A 23,150-nucleotide genomic window follows, 5' to 3' on the forward strand; every position below is an offset into this window, starting at 1 on the left:
ACTGCAATGAGATACCACCTCACACTCGTCAGAACGGCTCTAATTAACGACAAGAAATAACAAGTATTGGAGAGGACGTGGAACAAAGGGAACCCTCACACACTGCTGGTGGGAATGTAAACTGGTGTAGCCACCATGAAAAAGCATGGAGGTTCCTAAAACAATTAAGAATAGAACTACCATATGATCCAGCCACTCCGTTTCTTGGTATTTATCCAAAGAACATGAAAACACAAATGCAAAAAGATATTTATACCCCTATGTCCATTGCAGCATTCTTCACAATAGCCAAGACGTGGAAACAACCTAAGCGCCCATCAATGGATGAATGGGTAAAGATGTGGTATATATATACACAATGGAATACTACTCAGCTGTAAAAAATGATGCAATCTTGCCATTTGTGATAACATGGACGGAACCTGAGGGTATTATACTAAGCAAAATAAGTCAGACAGAGAAAGTCAAATACTGTATGATTACCAGAGGGGAGGAGGGAGAAAGGAGTAATAGGCCACATGTGTAGGGTGAAAGCTGGTAGTTAGTCTTTGGGTGGTGAATATGATGTAGTGTACGCTGAAATCGAAATATAATGATGTATATCTTAAATTATGCAATATTATAAACCAGTTACCTCAATAAAAAATGTCTATTAATTAAAAAACAAAAGTAAGGATGCCACACCCACAAATCTACGTGTGGGTGGCATCCTGTAATGGTGTGGTTAATACTAGTGTTGAGTGGCACCAACCTGGAGTCTGAAGAGCTGGTGATTCGATGCTTGTGCCCTCAGCCACTGGCCCTGGTAGTTCCCCTGGAATCCAGATGTTTGCATCAGGCAGGTCAAGTTGGCTTCGGTGCCCCAAATGTTGCAGCGAGACCAATGGCATCTGATAAGGACCAGGAGAAAACACCGCGCAGAGCAGAACTGGGTGACTATTCAGGGCTGAGATCCGGCCGCTGCCCCACCTGCGCCCACGGAGCAAGGGAGAGCGAGGGCAGGAAGTGAGAGACAAAGGATTTCAGGTTGCTGCCTGAAAGGTCAAAGCACCACCTCTGAAGCCGCCTCGCTTCAGCTGAGACCACAGCCTCTTGCGCCGAAGTCATCCATTTGCCATTCTTCCCTGCACTTCACCTGTCACGCTCACCTGGATTCCCCCCAGGCCCGGGGAAGGGGAAGACACACGTGGGAAGGACACCAGCGGGCTGTGCCGCCAAAGCGCTGTTGCCCTCTCCTGGCCTCCAGAGGACAGCTCCACGGGGCAGGGACTGGAGTTTGCTCACCATGCAGCCCCTGGCCTGCAGGAGGGCCTGGCACCCAATACATGCTCAGTTAAGGAAGGCATTCGCCGCAGGGTGCCGGGAGGGACCAAACATTTCACTGTGGACTACGTGTTTTTAGTCCTAGAGGAACCCCGGGACAGGAGGATGGGAAAGGCTTTCCAAAGTGGCCGTTGTTTAAAACTTTAATGCTGGCAGCTGAATCATAGAAATGTTCCGATTGCAGAAACATCTAGAGGGCACCACCTGCAACCGCACTGAGCTCCCACCCAGGACCCTGCAGGGCCTCAGTCTGGGGGATGCCGGTGGGCGCGAGTGGGGGTGAACCCGGAAATTGAAGAGGAGAAAGAAGGGGAGGGAGGGAAAGTGACGGGGGAGAGAGAGAAACAGAGACAGTGATGCAGATACAGCCACTACGGAAAGAGCCCAGAAGAAAACGCTGTCACCTGGGTACACCCAACCACACCGCCGCAGGTCGTGGGTGGCGCTGTGCTCCCGGCGCGAGGTGTAGGGGCTCTGGCAGCTTCCGTTCGAATCCCGAATCCCATTCACAGTAGAGGAGGGCTGTCTGTCTCAGACAGAAGCCGGCAATTCCGTGTGATTTTGCTCTTTGGACTGGGAGCTCTCCCTTGGGCAAGGCGGCTCTTGGCGCGCCACAGGAGGACGATTCAGCAGTCAGAGGCACTGAGACTCCGCCGGAGGTTCCCGTACCCGGGAGTCGGCAGCGCCCCCGCTCTGGAGACCAAGCTCCCAACACCGCCAGGAGGGCAGTTGGAGACAGTCTCTTGGTGAGCCCCTCTGTCCAAGCGGACCTTCTCCGTCTAAACGGGGCGCTAGGATGGGTTTTCTTTGGACCAGCCCTTGCAGCATCCTGGGCGAGGCGAATCCCAGCACGCCGTCCCTGCGGAGGCCACAAGGAGGCGCCGTGGTCTTTCCACCGGAAAGGCTGGCCGAGGACAAGGTCTCCCACTGGTTTCAATGTCCCTCAGAGGCTGCCTATTTAAATAGGGGTCACCCCAGGCACGGGGTCACCTTGGATCAGCCCGTCCTCCCCAGGCCTCGAGGACTGGCTGTGGACGCTCCGCCACTCAGCTGGGGCCACCTCACTCTGTCTTCCAGCAAGAACCCCCAGAGGGCCCTCACCAAGGAGACATGTATCCCTCATCGTCCTCTCAGCCTGTGGTGGTCTGTGGTGGCCCCTTCCTACCTTGGTTTGGACAGCGTGTGCGGTGGGGGCGCAGGGGCGGTGGATCAGGGAGGAGAGGGAAGAGGAGCAGAGGGAGGAGAGGAGAGGATGGAGAGAGTGAGGGAAAAATGGGTGGTGAGGAAGACAGCGAGGAAGGGCGGGCGAGGAATAGAAAGGGATGAGAAGGACGAGGAGGAGAGGGGGGGAGGGGGAGGGGGAGGAGGAGGAGGAGAGGTACCATGGAGGAAGGAGAGGAGATGGAGGGAGCTGGAGAAAAGGGGTGGTGAGGGAGACAGCAAGGAAGACGCGGGGGGTGCGCGGGCGCCAAGAGGAGGAGGGAGAGGCACTTCTAGGAAGTCCCAAGTCGTGTTCTGGGGATCGTCAGAGCTCCCAGGGCAGTGGGAAGAGGGCAACTGCAAAGAAAAGGAAAGGAACTTTTTCTTTCCTGCCAGATAATTTACCGCAGAGCAGGAAACTCTAGTGATCCAGGCAGAGCAGGTGGATTTCGGGGAAGCCTAAAAGCCCTTCCCTGTCGCTATGATGGATTTTATCTCGTTCCCCGACGTGCGAACCCAGAGAGACGGCAGAGAGCACGGGAGTCAGGGCGACCCCTCCGTCGCGGAGGAACCGCACTGGGGCCGGGGGGAGGGCGGCGCCCGGCGGCGCGGGTCCCGGGCGCGGGGCCTGGAAAGGCCGTGCGCTCCCCGGGCGTCCGCTCGGTGCCTTCGCCGCGCGCACTCAGGACTCGGCCTCCAGCGACCCGAGGGCACATCTCAGCGGGACTGTCCCATCAGGCCGAGCCCCCGCCACTTTTCCTCCAGCGGCCCGCAGACAGAGGGTCCCCTGGAAAGCAAACTCGCGCCTTAGACGCGGAGGGAGGGGGACGCGGTGTCCCGCCCTGTGTCCCCCTCCCTCCTGCTTTCGGGAGAGGAAGGTTCCGTCTCGGGAAGGGAGCTCCGCGTGCCGCCGGCCGCTCTGGGTCCCCGCATCCCTTCTGCTTCTGCCGCCCTTTGCGCCTCCCAGCCATGTCCCTGCGCTCTTCCGCCTCTTCCTCAGGCGGCGGGGACGCGGGAGGCGGGTTCTCTCAGTGGCGCCGTCCACAGGGACAATGCAGGCATATCAGGGTGACCGGAGCCTGGGGTGCCCCTGCGGCCCTCGTGCAGCTCTGCCCAGCCGCTCAGCATCGGAGGCCTCTGCATCGCCATCAAGGGACCCAGCGACCGAGCCAGTGCCACCCCGTCGTCAGGGTTACCCCGGGGCTTCAGGGTAAAAGGCAGAAGCTGCGTCCACTACATCCTGGACCACGAGGAGTGTTCACAGGACTGATGGTCCGTTCGTGAGGACATTGTAGGTACAAGAACCTGGGATCGCGCTAACTGGGTCATTACTGACTGTGTCTTAGTTTTGGGGTGGACAGGTCGAGACCTGAATTGGAAGTACTGTAGTTTATTCAAATAGTCTATTTTAGTCAGAATTTTAACATATTCTAGTCTAACTTGTTCAGATCTTATGCAGAATTTCTAGCTCCTGAGTCTCCATTGGACACTAGGACTGCTGTTGGGCTGAGCTTTGAAACCGACTCTGGGAAGTCTCATCCTTTCCTCCCAAACTCAGCCAGAGAGAGGAATCCTGGCTACAGACTCCAGCCTCTGTGGAGACCAGGAGTCCCTGATTCACCTCCCCCCGGGCCGTGGAGGAGTTTGCAGATCTGAGTGTCAAGGCTAGACTATTTGGAAGATACTTTGTCTGGTTAGATATGAGTTGCAAACCATATAAAACCGAATTAAAGTTTTAACATTTGGCCTTTAGACACGGAAAACACAATGTAACAAATGAACCTAATTGTGCAAAAATGTTATAGAACAACCAAATGGATTAGAACTATTCCACGAGACTTTAAAACAATAATTTATCTATACCCCAGGACAGTAAGAAAACCAAAAGCTACTTTTCTCAATCGTGTTGCTAGTGGTGTTGCTGCTATCATCTTTATTCGTGTGTCTGTATAATGTGGGAAAAGCAAACGTTGTGGGATATTCTAATTCTACTACTCCCTGTGTCCTTAACGCACAATGCTTGGTGTTAGAGGAGGAGATTTAGATGAAAAACAAACGTTCAGTAAAAGCCCTGTGGTTCTCAATTCGAATTGGCAGTGTTTGCGAATCTATTTGAAGCAACTGGTGTGAATTAAAGGTCCTCCTGGAAGAAAATAGGACCTCAGAATCAGAACACGCCACGCCTATCCCCCCAGACCTTATGTCCCTTAGAATCGCCCCAAAGAGAGAGACCCAGACCTGAGAAATCAACTTAGCCACTCAAAGCACCCAACCTTCCTACATAGAACTTTGGTTTCTCGTTCAGGGAAACTTAGGCATGTTGACATGCAAATCACACAGCAGACATGTGTTCCAAGGTGACAGAAGAGAAGAACAGAAATAGAGAGTCAAAAATTTCAGCTCATGAAAGGATTTCTCTCCAGATCAATCACACAGCATAGGAAAACTCTAAAACGACATACAATGAATCTGAGTTAAACGTGCCCAACAAAGCATTTGTACACACGAACAAAACAAAACCACATAAGAAATACACAACTCAAAAGAGAAGTGGACAAGAAACAGAAAATGAGAAATTAGACTTGGCAGAAACTAGGGAAAAATGGGAGAAAAAGAAAATTCTCTGAAAAATAGGCTAAATGACAAGGTTCATAAGGGCAACATATCTGTCTAAAAATACTATAAGGGACACAGAATAAAGAAATGGAAGCATCAAACAGAAGAGAAATGAAGAAAAGATGCTGCAAAAGGAGCAGAGAGAAAGTCTAGATCCCGGGGAGAAACAGAACTGGGGTGGTCAACACTAAGACCTCGCCTCCTGGAACTGACAGATTTAAAGGAAAGGAAACAACTTCCTGCGAAGCTCCAGACCCCTCTCTGCTCCTCAAAGAAGCCAATTCACACACAATAGAGAGAAAATCAATCTACGTCTACACCTCAACAGAACAACAATGCGGGACAATACCCTATAAAAACTCAGTGACAGTCATCGTGGGCAAGTACTTCATAGTCACCCAGCTGTCCCTGTGTCAAGGCAGCAGAAAAGAGTGTGGCACATACAACGCTCAGGGAGTCCTGCTTCCATCTTGAGGAGTCTTTTCAGGATGAACTCCACCCAACAAGAGAGGACTGAGGAAATTGGGACTTTCGAACAGCTGGTCATCATTGAATGTATTTAACTGTAGATCTAAAGCAGAAATCTGGAAGGGGCCAAGGGGAGAAAAACAGTGTGTCAATGGTATTCCTTTAACTGGGTTGAAATAATTCTATGAGAAGTGGCCAGGAAGGATGGAAGAAAAGAGAAAAACAGAACAAATGTCCTGGATGGTCACAGTGGTAAAAGTTTGCAGTTGAAAGATGTCATTTCAAACTCGTAAAGCAATTATTAGAAGTTTGACAAGTTAGTAAGGGACTAAGATATCAAAAACCCTTAGTGAAATATACAGCACTAGCTACGCAGTTCTTAAATATCAAATGAAACACACACACAGAAACATGGAAACAGAAAATAGTAAATACCATCTACTACAGGTGGGTAATACAGCCTAAAACGTATGGGAGACTGTAGGACGTAACTATGAAGAAGAGAGAGAAGAATGTTTATCTTAATTTATGTTTCTATCCACCCAGTCAGTCACGATGATGCTGATTATAACACTGAATTTAAAAAATTCATGAGTCCACAGTGACAGTCAAAACAAAAATTTTAATAGCATACAAGGGGAAGGAATGTTCTTTTTCATGGCACAATGCCAACAAATACAAGGCTATAGGTATGAACGGATTAGAAAATTTCCAATGTATAAATGCAAATATGCTAATCGACATACATCAGGGATCATTAAGGATGGTAAAATATTTAGAGAAAGATCTTTAGAAAAGAGGATGTTCACACACTCTCAAAGTACCACTCACCAAATTACTTACTCATTATAGAAAGGAAAAAATGTGCCCTTACAATGAACAGATCTCGTAGGCCCCTCCATAACAACGTGACCCATGCTAGTACGGCAGTCACAGAGGTGGACACACCGGACATTCTTAGTCTCCAGGTGGGCTCCACTAGGAAGCACCCAGCACTAACTACGTAGGGCTCTTGGCAAGAGGGTCGGCCTGAGCTTAGTCATGAGGAAGTGGTCAGACCAGTACACAATGTAGACCATTGAACCAGACAACTGTCCTGACCTCTACAAACAAGGCAATGTCACCGCCACCAAAAACAACAAAAGGTGAGGAGAGGTTTTTGGATCCAAAGGACTAAAGAAATCTTTTTAGTCGTTTAGCAGCCCAAAAGTCTCTTCTCCTTTTTGTTATCTTACTTGTGGTGACGTTGCCTTGTTTGTAGAGGTGAGGCCAGTTGTCTTGTGCAGTGGTCTAGATTCTGCACTTGTCTCAGGACTACCTCATGACTGAATTCAGGCTAAACGTTGTCACCATAGCACTGCATAGTTAGTGCTGTCTGTTCCTCGCACAGCCCAGCTGGTGGCACAGAACGCCCGGTCTGTCACGTTGTCTTTTGCCAGTTGCTCCTGATTCTGCTGATGTGCAGGACGGGAACTGAGAGCAGCAAGGGTTAAGGTCTCTCATAACCGTGTGTGGGTCTAGGCGGTGGTCTCCTCAGTGACTTAGCGCAGTTGGAGGCCGAAGGGCTGGCCTTTTTCCCATCAAAGCAGGCTTTGCAGTAAAAACCTTGGAGAGTGCTTTGTGGTTGTGATGTTGATCTTCAGCATAGGATCCCTTCACTGTTCTGTTTGGGTTTTAAATTGATTTGCTGTTTCAGATTTTTTTCATCGAGTGAAAATGGTACTTTTTGTGATGCGGTTTCTTTCAAATCAGTAATATCTTTCCTTAGTTCCAGAGATCTTGGTATCTGAGAGACAGAAAGAGAAAATAAAAATGAAATGTGAGTCTTTGCAGGTCCCAATGATAGCTGAGCCTGGAGGGATGGCTATGTGGCGACAGAGGCCAGCAGGACGCTGAGCTCCTGTTGAGGGGAGGAGCTGAAGGAGGAGCACAGGCCGCTGAAGGGGAAAGTGAGAGCCACAAGGTAGAAGAAACACCTCCCTGCACTTCCATCCAGGCTGTGGTGCAGCATCGAGGGACACCCTGTCCTCACCCCACCAGGAGCCTGGTGACATCCCAGCTCAGAGCGGCTGCAGAGCCTTAGCCAGAGCCCTACCAGCCTTTCCTCAGCAGCCACTTCACTCCTGAAGCCCCTCAGTCTGGAGCAAAGTGATGGCTTTCCCACCCCTCCCAGGGAGGGATGTGCTTAGCATCCACCCCCCACATTCAGAAACAGACTGCTGTCGGAACGAGAGGACCCTGGGCAGAGAAGCACACCCTCTTTAACTCCACGTCCCAGTGCTCTGAGGAGGAGGGGCACAACGCTTGAACTGGAACCCAGGCCTCAGGCCCTTTCCATAATTTGTGGAAGGTGAGAGCAAGGGCTCCGATCTGGAGGTGTCCACAGACCACAGACACTGTTGCATCACTTTGGCTCAACGGGAAAAAAGGTTTTACAGAGAAATTCTTCTCCAAAGAGACTGAGGAAAGAACCAAAAAAGGAGAAACTCAAAATGGAATTAACAAAAAGAGAGCAGGGACGGTAACCATGGCCTCATGCATTTTCCTTCATTCTTTAGCGTTGATTCCACACAGGATGCACCTTAGGGCATTTCTAGGAGTATTCTCAACATCTAGACCAAAAACTCCGAAGGGCAAGCATGAGGCACCTGGTTTGACTATGTTCTCTCCCACCCCACCCCTTTATTCCCCACAAAGCACTGCATAGGGCAAGATTCTCCTTTAGTCTTTTATGCCAGTGGAGAGAATGGCATAAGAAGCATAAACATGCAATCTTTTCCTGACTTTCAGCTGTTACTTACTATTACGTTCTCTTTAAGGGAATGAGCATAAAGATTCTCTTTGGGGCTTTTACTTAACGACAAAAATTGATCAATACTAAAATTCTCAAACTGGAGTGCTGAACGCATGGGACTTGAAATCAATTGGATGGAATAGGAACTTCTAGTTTTATATGAAAAATATTAAAGAAAATACTAAATTTTATTGTGCGTAATAAGGGAGGTATTGTTTTCTGTGCACTGGGTTTCAATGAAATGCTCGTTTCCTGTTTTATCTTGTCTTCAGAAAAGTTGGAGAAACTCTCCTCAAAGAAGGGCGGTCAGAAGTCTAATCCATTCATCTACCTCTTTTATCTTCTCACTTTTTTCCACGTTGTACAAATAGTGCTGTTGAGAGAGGCATACAAATCCCCCCAATGGCTGATGGATATTCAGGCTTTTTAATGAAGCAGCCACACATTCTGGGCATTTCTATCCTGAACCTGAGATCATCGTAGAGGAATGGTCCTTGTCACGTCTAGCTGCATGTTAGAATCCCTGGGGAGCTTTTGAAATCTACTGAAGCCCAAACCCCACTCCTGACAATTTAAATGAGAATCGCCAGGTGGGAGGTCAAGGCAGTGATCTTAATTAAATTTTCACCAGGTGCTTATTACAGGGCAGCGTTAATGCCAGCTCCAATGAGGCCCTGAGGTGAGGATGCTGAGTCCCTGGAAGCCCCGTGCACATTAGCACAGGCCTGCACATGTGGGCCGAGGAGAAAGCTGGCTCCAGGCCAGTCCAGCACTCCCACCTGTGACCCAGGTTCTCATTTGGTTTTTGTCATCTGGGCTCTTTGTCCTCAGTTTTAACACTTCTTCTCCTTCTTCACATGGAGAGGGCCACGGTTAAGGGTCGTCCTAGGTCAGATTCCCAAAATGACTCAGGAGGAAGATCCATGTGTGAGTGATTCCTTGAGAAGAAAGAGGCAGTGGAGTTGGGGAAGCTGGGAAGGGAAGGCAAAGAAATGAAGAAAGTGTGTGATTTCAGGCAAAGTGCCTTGTGTTCAGCGGCATCAATGATGCTCTTGTGATGAGGAGGACCATGGGCTCAGGCTCGCCCGTGGCTAAGATGAAAGCAGAGAGGGAATATCAGGACAGCAGCGGCAGGGACACAGCAGAGTTCAGAGAGCAAACGAGATGGAGCTGGCAGGGCCTGGCAGGGTGGCAGCCCCCATGGAAAACAGAGGGAAGGCCAGACAGAGGTCGCATCAGCTGTTGGAGTGAACAAATGAGGAAGAGAAGAGACAGCGGGAGATTGAGCTAGAATCTTAGCTAGAGAGCCATGAGGCATAAGTGCATCTAAGAGCCACCGATGTGATTACCTCAGTACCCTCAGCTGAAGGCTGGGGAAATTGCATGTTATCCTCCACTTGTTGAAGAGCAGTTTTCTTTTGATAATCTTCTGTTTCTGGGCACTTAAGGCAGCTGAGCCCTCAGGAGCATCACCCTCCAGCTTGGGAGGTCTCTTTCCTCTGAGGGAAGCATCGAAACCCAGTCCTGAAAAATAAAACCACAGCCAACAGGATCCATTGTTATTCCTGATCGTACTGGGACTTAATCCTCCACCCAGGAGGGACATCAAATAAGCAGAGTGGCCAGAACAAGAAAGGCCACTGAAAGTCCATGGGTGAGGTGAGGCCAATGGCGACACTTTCATATTTTCTCTTTCTTTGATCTTACTCACACTACCCAGTAGTGATGAGATTGCCAGGAGGTGTGGGAGAGGCCCATCACCTCCCCGCTCCCACCCTCTGACGACTAACAATGGACCAGAGCTTCGTATTCCCCTTTTCTCTCTCACCTTGGAAGAGCGGCCACTGATTTCTGAAGGGACCGTGGGCTCTAAAGCTCCAGGTGGTGGAGCAAAGGCCAAGCCTGGCTTTGCCGTCACCACAGTCCAACTGGTCCAGCTGCAGCAGCAGATAACTGGTCACCTGGGTGCCTGGCTGCAGCTGTGTCTGTGAAGCTTGCAGCTCTGGCCTTTGGAAACTCCGGTTTGTCCTCAAAGGCCCTCGGTGACCGGCCTCCAGGGTGGGAGCTGAAAGGAGAAGAGGGCTCAGTGGGACCAATCCCAGCTTTCCTTTCCTCAGCCCTGGGAGCCCACCCATTTCTAATGTCCATGCCTGTCAGTGAGACCACCCAGCAACCCAAAGAGAAAAGGCAGACCTCATGTGCATGAAGGAGCTGTCAGCTTCACGTGTGTCCCTGGGGATGCTGAGATGGCAGGTGACAGGATGCAGTGTCCCAGAAGTGAGAAACCCACTGAGTCCAGAGGACTTTGGATGGAAGGATGAAGTCATGCCTGTGAATCTGTTCTCATTAACTTAGTCCTATGGCTTAGAGAGAAGGTTCTAGAGAGGCCTTAGGACATGGGGGAGAAAGCGATGCTGATGTGTACCCACAGTATAAAAGAACAGGGAGAGAAGTACGGCCAGAAGTCTTCAGGTCCGGTAGAAGACACATTTGGGAAACCGTAGAACAGGGACCGAGTTATCCGAAGTTTTGTAAAGTTCTGCGGCCTTTTGAGCAGCTTTGTCTGTAATTTTTGACTGCCCTCCACCCACCCACACATGTAAATATCTATAGCCACGCAGGGCACCGGCAGCTACAGGACATGTAGTGGAGGTCTGAGTCCCCGATTGGAAACTTAGGGACAGAGAAGTGCCACAGAGTCAGACTTTGTGGTTCTTCAGGGAGGTAAGAGAGCGCTCAGTCCTGTGTCCCACACCCCTCGGTGGGGGCTGGGCAGTTCTCCCTAATAAACGTGTATATTTTGACTGTGCAATGAACACATACTCTCAGAAAGGGGGCTAACAAAGACTTCAAATAGCCTCAGGCCAGTCCAGGTCAGACTCAGGCGGGCTCCTGGCCCGCAGGGCCTGCTCTGCACTGCGTGGGCTCCCCTCTCTCCTGCCCTCTAGCCATCCTCATTCTCACCAAGGGTTCACTGTTCCATAGAAATGTCTCTGTGTGTCTGTTGCCATTTTGTCTTCCAGATCACAGACTCTCCTGACTCCTGTCCGTGCTCCATCCAGCCTCCCTCAAGGTGCGTTCCCTGGTTCCATCCTCTCTCACCAGCAAATGTCTCACCCGCCTTCTTACCCCAGATCCTGCCCCATCCTGTGCCTGCTCTGCTGGGGGAACTTCCTCTCCCCTCTCTGCTACACACCCTCAACTCTGCACCTCCTTTGCACTCCCTCCTTCTGTCTTCTGGCCCCTCTTTCTTCTACAGCATCGCTTCCCACACCTCCCTTAGATAAATCCTCTGGAATCAGCCTGCCCTCCAGCCCCCACCCCAGCCCTGCACCACATGCCTCTTCTGGCGTCCAGGTCTTTGTCCACAAGGACTTCTCTCGGGCTGTACCCTGTACTGCCTGTAGCCCCTCTGCTGCCATACACAGTGTTTACATGTTGTCATCAGCGAACCTCAACACAGGACGGGTCTGTGTAGAATTTAGGTGATCTCTTCACTTATCTCAGCCCATCTGCATGGGGCAATTTGTCCTTTCCTGCTGCATTTTGAACGATGGCCTGGCAAGGCCGTGCCCCATCACACACATCTCACTTCTGACGTGTGTCTGAGCATTTCTCATCCTCCTCATGGGGACCGAGACCTGGCTGTCAGGGTAACCGAGACACAGATGTGCAGCTTTACAACGGCGGCAGGACAACTCTAAGTGAGAGCAGAAAAGCCCCGAGGGCAGGGGCTGGTGAGACAGATCTCTCAGCCCTGGCTGATTTTCCATGGAGAGAGCTCCTCATGGAGCTGCAGCTCCCCTGGGAGGGCCTGGGTGAGCCGCTGGCTCTGCTCACAGGACGGAGTGCTCTGAGAGGGTAGGAGCTGGCAGATCGGCATGAGTGGAAACAGGAGTTCTTTGGATGAGTCTCCCAACTTTTCTGTTTAAGTTTAAAATTGTTTGACATAGTTTGGAACAAAGCACAAGGAAGAGGGTGAGCACCATCCCCGCTTAGTCCCTGATGTTCCGACTGCTGAGAGCAGGAGACAGAGCCTGAGCAGGGGAGTCAGGCCAAACGGGGGCCACAGTCACACTGTGCACTGACTGGGGGTCTGGGGCTAGCAAAGTGACCTCGCTGAGCCTCAGTGCCCTCGGCTCCAACATGAGATACCTCACCTATTGAGAGTGGCTCTGTGAGGACCGAATGGGTTATAGTGTCCACGGAGCTCACTTGCTGAGGGGCGTGGCACACAACAGACACAAAAGGCCTGTGTGACATTTTCAGTCATGAATTGTTGTGATCCTCAGAAAGCCTTCGATTCTCTGCACCTCGGGAAGAACGGGAAACAGGAAAGAGGATGGTCCAGTGTGAAAAGGCACTTACTGACCCGAAAAGGTTGAAGGACCAATTGTTCATGGTCGATTTCACTATAAAATAGTCAGAGACAGTCAGGAACACCACAGAGTTTCTGGCTCTTCCTACAAGATGATTTCATGAGTAAAGGCTCCTAACAATCCAACCGCCTCGCCCAGAAGAGAAGTCCGGAAGATCGCCTCCGGGAGAGGAGATGAAAACTGTGTTTGAATCTCCCCGCTTGAGGAAATGGCGGCCCCAGTGGGATCTTGCTCACCAGGGAGGACTTTTCTGGAGATAATGGATAGGGAAGCTTGTGTGCTTTGCTCATAAATTAGGCCAATACCCCCATCAGGTACACAGGCTGTTGATAGTTTACATGAGATGATACCGCCGAGACTAGACACGTGATTGAAACTACAACCTCCACACGGAATAAATCAATGGTGTTGCACAAAGGACGAAACCCATGGCCATTGGTGGAGGATGAAAAATCAGAATGAGAGCTTTGGCTTCATTGAAAACACAGAAACAGGCAGGATTTGGTGTTCAGGATCTCGTATCCAAATGCTTCAGAAGCGGGTTGGCACCCCAGGGGAAAAACTTTGAGCTTGGGAACCATGTAATACATGTTGCAAATATTGAGCAGACTGCAAACCTGTGTGGAAAGCCAGAGAGTTTGTACAAAACTACTCAGGAAATACAAGTAGCAACATCATTCCATGAGTATGAGAATTCTTAGGATGGAAAAGAGATGTTTTTCACAAATTCCTCCAGGTAACAAAATGATGGCTTAGACTTTTCCATTATCCCTCTATTTCCCCTCTTGAACCTGACTTGATAGGAACAGTCTGCAGTTGTGAGAAATGCCAGGTGACAGGAGTTGAGACTAGAAGAAGAAAACTATCCGACCACAGGATGCTTCTTAAAATTAACTTCAGGAGCACAACTCAAACTAGAAGGAGTCTACAGAACCCATTGGCAGGGATGCACCTCTCAGCCAATGCAGGGTGCTGGATTCAAAGAACATAGACATTACCAGAAAACCGCAAGGAATTTGTGCCATTTACAGTGGGAGTACTCACCCTCTGCATCCAGGGTTTGGAAGATTTCGTGTCTGTCAAATGACAATGAAGAATCACTGTAAGGTCTGTAGGAGGAGGACACGTCATGTTCAATGGAACAAAAAACAAAATATTTATTCACGGCGCCCTTGGGGAATCCATTACCTTTCATATAGAGCAGATTGCTGCTGAGGGTGTTGGGGTACAGATGAGTGAAGATAAAAAAAAGGCATTAGGAAAGACAAAAACCAAGGGACGGTTTGGATGGGAAGGATGAGAGTGGGATCACCTAAAACAGAATTAAGGCACCCATGAAGAGAGAAAAAGGAAACTTGCCCTGTCTAGGAAGAGAGTGTGGTTGGAAAGTGAACAGGAGAGAGAGGGAGATCATTAGAGAGAAAAAGAGAAAGAGGGAAAGACAAGTGCAACAAGGACCCAGCAGAGATAGCTTAGAGGATGGAGGAAAAGAAAAGATTAGGAGAAAGAGGGAAAAAATGTGATGAGAAAGAGGATTGAGTATACCAGGAGACGAGAGACATGAAAAACGTAAACTCAGAAAAGAAGAAGGGTGGCGTGAATAGTATTGCATAAAGTGGGCAGGGCATAAGCGAAGCAGCCAAGGGTAAACTGACACTGGCATGAGGGTAAACGCAGAGAAAGCTGGGCTTTCGGATGTATTTTAGTACCAATTGGGGCATGATGCGGACTTTGGTCACGAATGACCGTCTTGGCCGGGAAATAGCCGCCACCGTGAGAACGGCAACCGGGCAGAGGCAGACATGCGTCCTCCGCTGGGTGACAGAACAAAGAGAGAACGGGAGAGTGCACGCCATCCGCTGACAGATGAGCACACCTCCGGCCTCTGACTGCACGTGACCACACTGGAGCGAGATCACGGAATTGGCCCATCTGAGGACCACGGTGAGAAACACAGAGCACTCTGGGAAAGGGACACTTGGTGGTTGTCTGCATGGGGAAACGGGGATAGCGAGCACTTCCTGATGTCCCTATATCTGAGATCATCACATTTCCCCTTCAAATGAAGTCCCTTCTTGTTTCATTGTATAATCCCCTTGATGGTCTCCATTCTATGCTTCTTTCTTGACTGTTTACAGAACAGGTACATTTTTCTCATCTCACTGCATTTTTGTTGTTTAATGCGGTTAATCATCCCTTTAGTTTTTGCACTGCTAGTTTACTTCCTTCCAGAGACCATCATTAATGTGTAGCAGTTAGATATGCGTCTCACCCTGATTTTTGTTGCAGGAGAGAATAGACCTTTTCTCTATGTGCATGATTTCCTAAGGGTGTTGCGTTCTCGTGTGTCAGACTTACAGGTCCATAGAGACGAGTGACATTGAAGTTAACAGAGCCTTTTCCTTGTTGGTTGAGTGAATTAAATCATTACAACCTCCACGTTTCCTTCTCTTGCCTCTGGCACTTGTGACTTTGTTCCCCTCACTTACTGTTCTTTCTGAGACCGTCTCCACATTTTCCCCACCCATTACCGGCACCAGATTATTCATTGTCACCTGTGAGTGAGTGTGCCTTGTGTCTTTTCATCTTCCTTGTCTTCGTTATTCCCTGCAAATAAATTCAGAAATGTCCAGTTAGCTCTTTCCCACTTTAACCTCTATAAACGCAGTGACCTCAACAGCCATAGAGACATAAATATCTATGCAGGAGTCCGTATGGTCTTGAAGTCCTAGCGCATTGTCTTGAAAGCATTGCCCCAGCATGGATTTCTGATTTATCAGGCGGTGTGTCTGTGATCCGCTGGATCACCATCATTGCAGACTCTGCCTGAAATTGGGCAAAAGTTTAAGCTGTCTTTTGTTCCTCATATCACTGGGTACTTGTCCAGCTTCCATCTTGAATTCTGCGACTGCGTGCTCCATTCTGCCACAAATCCTGCCAAAGGCACAGGCCCTATATCCCTTCCCAGCTCTCACAGAGAACCTCGTCCTTTCTCTAAGGAGACAAGAAAGAACCCAAGCCAACATCCCTCATCTGGGGACTTTAAGGGCCCTCCAAGTTGGCTTCTGTGTGTTGTGGAGGGAAATTCTCTCTACGGAAAGGCCTCCAGTCTAAACTCTCTACCACCAAGTTCTACCACATCCAGTACCTTGCCCAACCCCGCAGAGCGAGGGGCTTGCTTTGTTCTGAAGTGCATTCACAGACATTCCTACGTTTGATGACTACAGTTACCGTGAACAGATTATTGGATCCATTTTACTGCTGAGGAGATTGATACGGATGAAGTAAAAATCAATCTCTCACCCAGTGTTAGTACCGTCAGCTCTCAGGCTGGAGCCTGGGAAGGGCCACCCTTAGTCCAAGGCTCTTTTCACTCAAACAAGCTGCCTCCTGTCACGTCCTCTTTTGTGTCCTCTGACAGTAGGTAGGTGTGGCCTCCTGCCCTAAAGGTCACAGTCCATCAGGAAGGAAGCCGACACTTGCACCACTATGACCTCCACCCTGGGCATATCTGCTCTCTGCGCCCACCTAGCCAGTCCTGGTCCTACCACGGTCCCAAGTGCAACACGCAAACTGGGACAGCTTGTCAAAACATTACGAGGGGAGGTGTGGAGGGTCTTGTGAGCCAGGCACCTTGGAGAAGTTCAGTGCAGTGAGGGCCTGTGGCCACCTTACCTGGGCCGAGTATGTGGGCAAGGTGCTTGGCCAGCCTATATCCCTCAGCCAGTTGCTGGCGGAAGGCCTGCCCTTGGTGGTCGTCAGAGCCGTCGTGTGTCAGCAGGTCATTGAGGTGCTGACTCAGCAGGGCCCACACTTCTCGCCCTTCCTGTAACTTGTGCCGCAGATAGGCCAGTTGCTGCTCCTGCTCTTGAATTAGGAGATTGGATTCCCTAAGGTGGGACAGAAGAGAAAACTTGACAGTCCAAAGGGATGAGTGACAGAGTCTAAAGATTTTCAAGATTTCTGTGAGAACTGCCCCCAAGGAGTCCTCAGAGAATTCTGGCCGATGTGTGGCGACTTGCCTGTGGCAAAGAGAAAGAGGAAGGTAAATCACAGGTTTCCTCTGTATCAGAGAGAGCTCCTGTCAGATGCCTGGACATCCTAGTCATTGTTTCTGCTGTCAACAAAACCAGGTGTCTTCCTAAACCTGTTTTAAAAACGTGTCTCTTCAGTTAACCCCTTCAGCCATGCCCGCTTCTATGTTGAAATACACATGGTGCATTCTGCAGTGAATGGACACAAAGCCAGACACAGAAATGTGCACGAGCACAGCTGGGTTAGCTGGAAAGAACACGCAAATGACAGGGTCAAGGAGACAGAATTCTTTAGAAAGAAAACACAACAAGCCCTCGTGAGACAGGCGGTGATTGTGATTAAAGGGAAATGAGCGGGTGATGGCACAACACTGTCAACGTACTAAATGCCACCGAATTGTTCACCTCAATTTGTGCAAATTCGTGTTTGGTGAATTTCAGTTCAAAAATTTATAGTTTTGAAAAAAAAGAGTAAGTGAGCCTCTGAATAACTGGAGTCCATAATTTTCCAATTACTTTTCCCTAGTTGCTTTACAAACATTTGAACACAAGTGCCTGCCACGTACATTTCTGCCTTCTCTTGGCCCAAAGTTGCTCCCTGCCCCACTTCAGCTTTTCCCACAGCTACCCACCAGCCTACCCCCACACAGCCCTCCTTACCTGAGCTTCTCTGCTAGCGCTGACTTCTCTGCCAGCTTCCCCTCCTCAAAAGGCAGCTTGTCCCCAAGCACGGATTCAATGATGTCTTTGCACTCTCCACACTCTGAAAAAGGACAGAGAGCCCTGCCTCAGTGGAAAGCTGGCCATGCTGCTGTGGTCACTGCCTTCAAGGGAGGAAGCAGGGTCCATGCCCAGTACCAGGCTCCACACTGGCACTTCCGCATCTTATTCCTCGGCCTCCAAACTACTACACAGCATTGGGTTACTCCCCATTTTAGAGCTGAGGAAAGAGAAGCTCCAAGGCACAGAAAGTAACTAGATACATTAACTTCTATTTGACAAAGGCAGAATTCCCATCCCCTGAGACTGACCCTGAGTCGTGGGCCTTAGTCACGTTACCAAGCCTCGCAGCCTCTTAAGTGAAACACCAAGCAGGCGCGTGCAGTAGCGATTGCCTGTGTGCTTGGGAAGGCCCGGTGGACTCTACTGACTGTTGGTTCCCTTGAGCTCAGAATTTCAAGGTCAAGTACATCCAAGATAAAGACATTTATATGGATTCAACCCTGTAAAATATTATGCATTTGCCCATAAATTTCTGAAGGAAACGTGCACAGATACTAAGAAAGTTTGTGTTAAATTAAAAGCAATAGAAGGAAGAACTAACAAATAGTGTTGACCCTGTGACAGGGACTTACAGAAATCATCCATGTGATGCATTGCAACAACTCAAACAAGTAGGTACCATGGCAGCACCGTATTAACAGAGGAGGAAACTGAGGCGCAGAAAGACACACAGCTTGGATTGGAGCCCAGAAAGACTGGCCCAGAGTCCATGCTCTTCACCACTGCACCGTGTTACATTGACACCCAGGTCTCAAGTGATATCTTGCTTCTTCATCAGCTTCAAAATGTGTTTCCTACAGTTACGCTGTGATTCTAAGGCAGGATGTAAATAAAACTTCGTTTGTCCTTTCCTGAAAGCTCATCTCTTCACTTTTTAAATGGCAGGCTTTGATTTTCTCTGTGTCAGTCATTTTAGTTACTCCCCCCTCAATGGCTTATTGAAAAGCAATTGTAGGAAACGACCCCAATTCAGGCTCCGAGTTGTCAAGATCCTTCTAAACACTCTGCTGTGCACATGCCCTGGTTGTCACGGTTCTTGTCGTCACTACAGCCCAGTCTCACTGAGCAGGCAATCGAGCTTCCAGTTTTGAGGCTGACTGGGGCAGGGAGGGGCCTGCCTCACACACTGGCTTGAGTTTTCCTGGGGCTAGTGGTCTCCCCCACCTACCTCACTTTGTGGCCTCAATTTGGCCACAGGTCTCATAGCCCAGACTCTCAAGGTCACCTGGACCTGTTGGTTGCCCTGCATCCCTGAGGGTTCACCAGCTGAGCGGGAGACACAGGTGGTGGGACAGATTCTCTGGTTTCCATAGAAACAGCCCCAACCTTACCACAGGGTGTCAAACGTCTTCCTCAGACTCAGGAAGAAGAGCCCGTGCCCTGGAAGAGAGGGCTTCCCTCTCACCAGGGCATTCCCTGTCTTGATGGTGTCACTCCTGGATAGCACAGTTTCGGTGAGGAGCATATTCATCTTTAAGCTCCTATAAAGCAGCTACTATCATCTGTTTTCCCACTGTAAGTAGCACAGTGCTTTGCCCATGGGACCTCAGAGAAGCTTGAACTGAGGGAGTTCACTTGTCCCAGACATTTAGGCCAAGAGCGATGCAGGATGTGGTAAAGGACAGAGAGGATGCTGAGAGAAACAGTGCAGCCCTTTCCTGAGAGGAAGACGCAATTGTGTGGCTGCACCAGCAATCGATGTCTGGGACTCGAATTCTAAAGCCGCCCTATACCACACTGCAAATCTGAAAAAGTTGCTAAACTCTTTGTGCATCAGTTTCTCCATCCCCAGCAAAATGAGGGCAAAATACCTACCTCTGACTTTCCTGGATTGTGGTCAGAATGAAAGTTATTTTGACAAAGGGACCAGAGGATAAAGTCTGGAGAAATTTTAGTGTCTTAGAGGGCAGACAGGGATCACTCACCCATCTGGGGAGCACGGCCCTGGGAGACTTACTGTGCTTCTGCAGCTCGGTGGCCAGGGAGTAGGCAGCAGCTTCGGATACAAGGAATTCCTCCATGAGGGCTTGGAAGTCCTGCTTGCTTTGTGCCAGCTGTGAACGCAATTCCTGGTTGGACTCCTGGAGGGTCACCTCTGCCCTCGGATCAGACAAAGCGTGAGGACACACGGCCATGGTGATGTTGGCAGAAGAGGTAGAGCCAGAGACTGGGCAGAGAAACCCAAACATATAATGAGTGAAAAACAAGCAAAGACAAAAAGGTTTCATCAGGCCAGAGGGGTGTTATACACAGGAATCCTTAACTTACCGTTGGGGACAACTAGATCAACACTCTACAACAGCTGAGGGTCCGGAACTGCCGAAACAAGGTTCAAGATGACAGAGCTCAGAGCCACAGGCACCGCCTGCAGCTCAGAGTCAGACAGGAGTGATGGAGAAAGGCCCCAGCGCGCCGGTTAATGGTCTGGCGTTGCAATAACAGAATTGGAAGGTGGAGGTGTCATGGAATCTTAGGAGCCCCTGCCTTCCAGTTGCCTAGGCCCTGCTGCTACCCCAGGCTGCCCGGCCTTTTCTGAAGGCCACTGCTGATGGGCATCACCCCAAAGCAGCTGTCTACTCTCGTGGTGACACTACCGACCTGTCTCTTTCCAGAAAATATCTAAGCATAGTTCTCAGTGCCCATTCCTGTGTGCATCTCAAAACAGAAAGAGAAACCAGTGTCCCAACAAAGTTTGTCTTCTGAAGCACCGTCACGAAGTCACCCCACTTTCTCTCTCAATGTAAACCGATGTGAAGGTTTTCCCATACGTGAAAGATGGCAAATTTTTAGACTCTCATGCTGCTATTCACTGGGCTTTCTCCAGGTTTTTCTACATCCATTAACAGGGACAAAAGCAGAGTGTAATACTAAGTGAATGAATACTTCGTTAAAAAATTATTCTCTGTCCTGACTCACAATACTCCTCTTGCTGCATCCCTGTGTTGTGTCGACTTCTTGCCCCTCACTAGGGCAGCATGTTGGCTTATCTTCAAACTTAAGTCAGTGTGACAGCTCTACCTCCTAAAATCCTTCTCTATGTGTGGGCCGCTTTTGTGGTTGTTACTTTTTAAATGTCTGTAAACACTATCTTTCCTACTTGTTGCTTCCGGATATCCACATATTATGCCTTCTAGTCCTACAAGAGCCCTTTTCCAGCTCTGAAAATGATTACAGTGGTTTATGAGTATATCCTGAATACACGTAGTGGCCCTTTCTTTTGCAAACACTTGTCAACCTGATGCTATTTCTTGTCGTCGTTCAGTTCACTCACGTTTGGAACAGATCAGGGATGCGGAGCAGTGTTGATGGATCGTTGCTGGACAGATCCCTTCGAGCTGTCGTCATGCTACTGACCTGCAGTTATATTCCTCTACCAGAATGTGGAATTTCAAAGTCATGGTTCAGGGATGGTGGATGACCCACAGTGTATGTGTGTGATGGGGTTCAGTGACAGAGAAGCTGAGGTTGACAAGAGAGGCACAGGCAGGCAGGGGAAAGTGGTGCCCTGAATGCCCTGCTCACTTTCTTGTCATCTCTTCCCACCCGGGTCTTGTGAAGAGGAGACCTGGGAGACCCCCTGTGGCATTGGTCACTTCAGTTTAGCTGCTGCACTCGCCCGAGCTGAGGGCGCGATGGGTCTGGCCATGTACCACCGAGCTTTCATGTCAAGGTAAAGGACAGAGGACCGCATCAACCGCTTTGGAAGCTCATCTCCTCCCCACGCCACGCCATCCTCCAACGACACTGTGGAATGCTATTGGTGTGTCAGAGCCATGAAAAGCTTTAAAGAAATCTCTCTTTTGGTGTCAGTTGGATGTGACATTCTTTTCTTTATGTCTCAAAGTCTGTGGTCTAGTGGGCCCAACTGTCCTGAACTGGAATGGACTTGCCAACTTTCTGGTGTTTTGTTAGGTGGCTAGAATATTTATACGATTTTCTGACTTCAAACCTCACTGTTGAAGTTTGAATGAATAATGACAGGACTTACTTTGTAAAGTGAGAGACTCAGAGAAGATTGGTCTCATCGATGAGCAGAAAGAGTAAATTTCACTTCTACTCAAAGCACGCTAGAATTTGAAATTATGGCTCTCACTGTTGTCAAGGTGGAGTGCCGGATACCTGAGGCGTATGTCCCTAAGGCTTCATGTCTATGCTATAAAATGGATGAAGTTAAAATGCAGTCAGATGGGCCAGGTCCCCTTCCATTCTAGAGTCCTCCAACAGTTTCTCCCCTGCTTTAGCGACTTGATTGAAAGTATCCTTGTTGTTCTGCTCTATCCTGCTTTTGTCTTTTGCATAAAAGTTATACAGCTCCATGTTTCCTACCCCCAGGTCAATCATTATAATAAGCACCTGCATCTAAAGCAGTCCTGAGACAAAAGAAACAAAGCTGGAGGTATGGTACTCCCTGATTTCAAAATATACTACAAGCTCTATTAATCTAAACATTACGGGGCCAGCCCGTTGGCAGGTAGAGTGCTTTGAGCCTCACATGTGCCACTTCAGCGGCCCAGGGTTCGCCAGTTCGCATATAGGGTGTGGACCTACTCACTGCTTAACAAGTCATGCTGTGGCACCGGTCCTACAGAAAAGAAAATAGAGGAAGATGTGCACGGATGTCAGCTCAGGCCCAATCTTCCACAGCAAAAAGGTGAAGATTGGTAGCAGATGTTAGATGAGGACTAAACTTCCTCAAAAAAAAAAAAAAATCATGATACTGGAAAGAAAACAGACACAAAGATCAATGGAACTGAATGGAGAGCACAGAAATAAACCCTCACATCTATGGACAGCTAATCTTTGACAAAAGAGCCAAGAACGTACAGTGGGGAAAGGAACGTCTCTTCAATAAATGTGACTGGGAAATTGGACAGCCACATGCAAAAGAATGAAAGTAGACCATTATCTTACACGACACAGAAAATTAACTCAAAATGCATTAAGGACTGGAATGTAAGACCTGAAACCAGAAAATTAGAAGAAAACATAGGCAGTGCACTCTTTGACGTTGGTCTTCACAGTATCCTTTGGATTATCATGTCTCCTCAGGCAAGGGAAACAGAAGCAAGAAGAAACAAATGGGACTACGTCAAACAAGACTTCTTAACTCACGGTTGAGAACGACTTGATCAGCACTCCACAACAGCTGAGGGTCCGGAACTGCCAAACAAGGTTCAAGATGCCAGAGCTCAGAGCCACAGGCACCGCCTGTAACTCAGAGTCAGACAGGAGTGATGGAGAGAGGACTCAGTGCGCCAGTTAACGGTCTGGCGTTGCAATAACAGAATTGGAAGGTGGGGGTGTCATGGAATCTTAGGAGCCCCTGCCTTCCAGTTGCCTAGGCCGTGCTGATACCCAAGGCTGCCTGGTCTCTTCCAAAGGCCACCACTGTTGGGGACCACCTTTCAGCCACCACTCCCAATAGCTGTCTGCCCTTCTGCTGATAGCGACCTGTTTCCAAAAAATATCGAAGCATAATTCTCACCGTTCTTTCTTATGTGTGTGTCTAAAAACACCGAGACAAAACTGTCCCCCTTTTATTTCTTGGGATAT

At 49.2% G+C, this 23,150-nt stretch overlaps 1 long non-coding RNA gene across 1 annotated transcript; it reads right to left on the minus strand.

Moving 5' to 3' along the window:
• Positions 1-17,489: 17,489 nt before the first annotated feature.
• Positions 17,490-20,269, minus strand: LOC139041958 (uncharacterized). The gene is made up of 3 exons (XR_011498039.1): positions 19,866-20,269; positions 19,555-19,764; positions 17,490-17,577 (listed from the first exon to the last, which is right to left on the minus strand). It is a non-coding gene; the product is annotated as an uncharacterized lncRNA (long non-coding RNA).
• Between the last annotated feature and the right edge of the window lie 2,881 nt (positions 20,270-23,150).

This window comes from Equus asinus, chromosome 25 (assembly GCF_041296235.1).
Source record: "Equus asinus isolate D_3611 breed Donkey chromosome 25, EquAss-T2T_v2, whole genome shotgun sequence".
Lineage (NCBI taxonomy): Eukaryota > Metazoa > Chordata > Mammalia > Perissodactyla > Equidae > Equus > Equus asinus.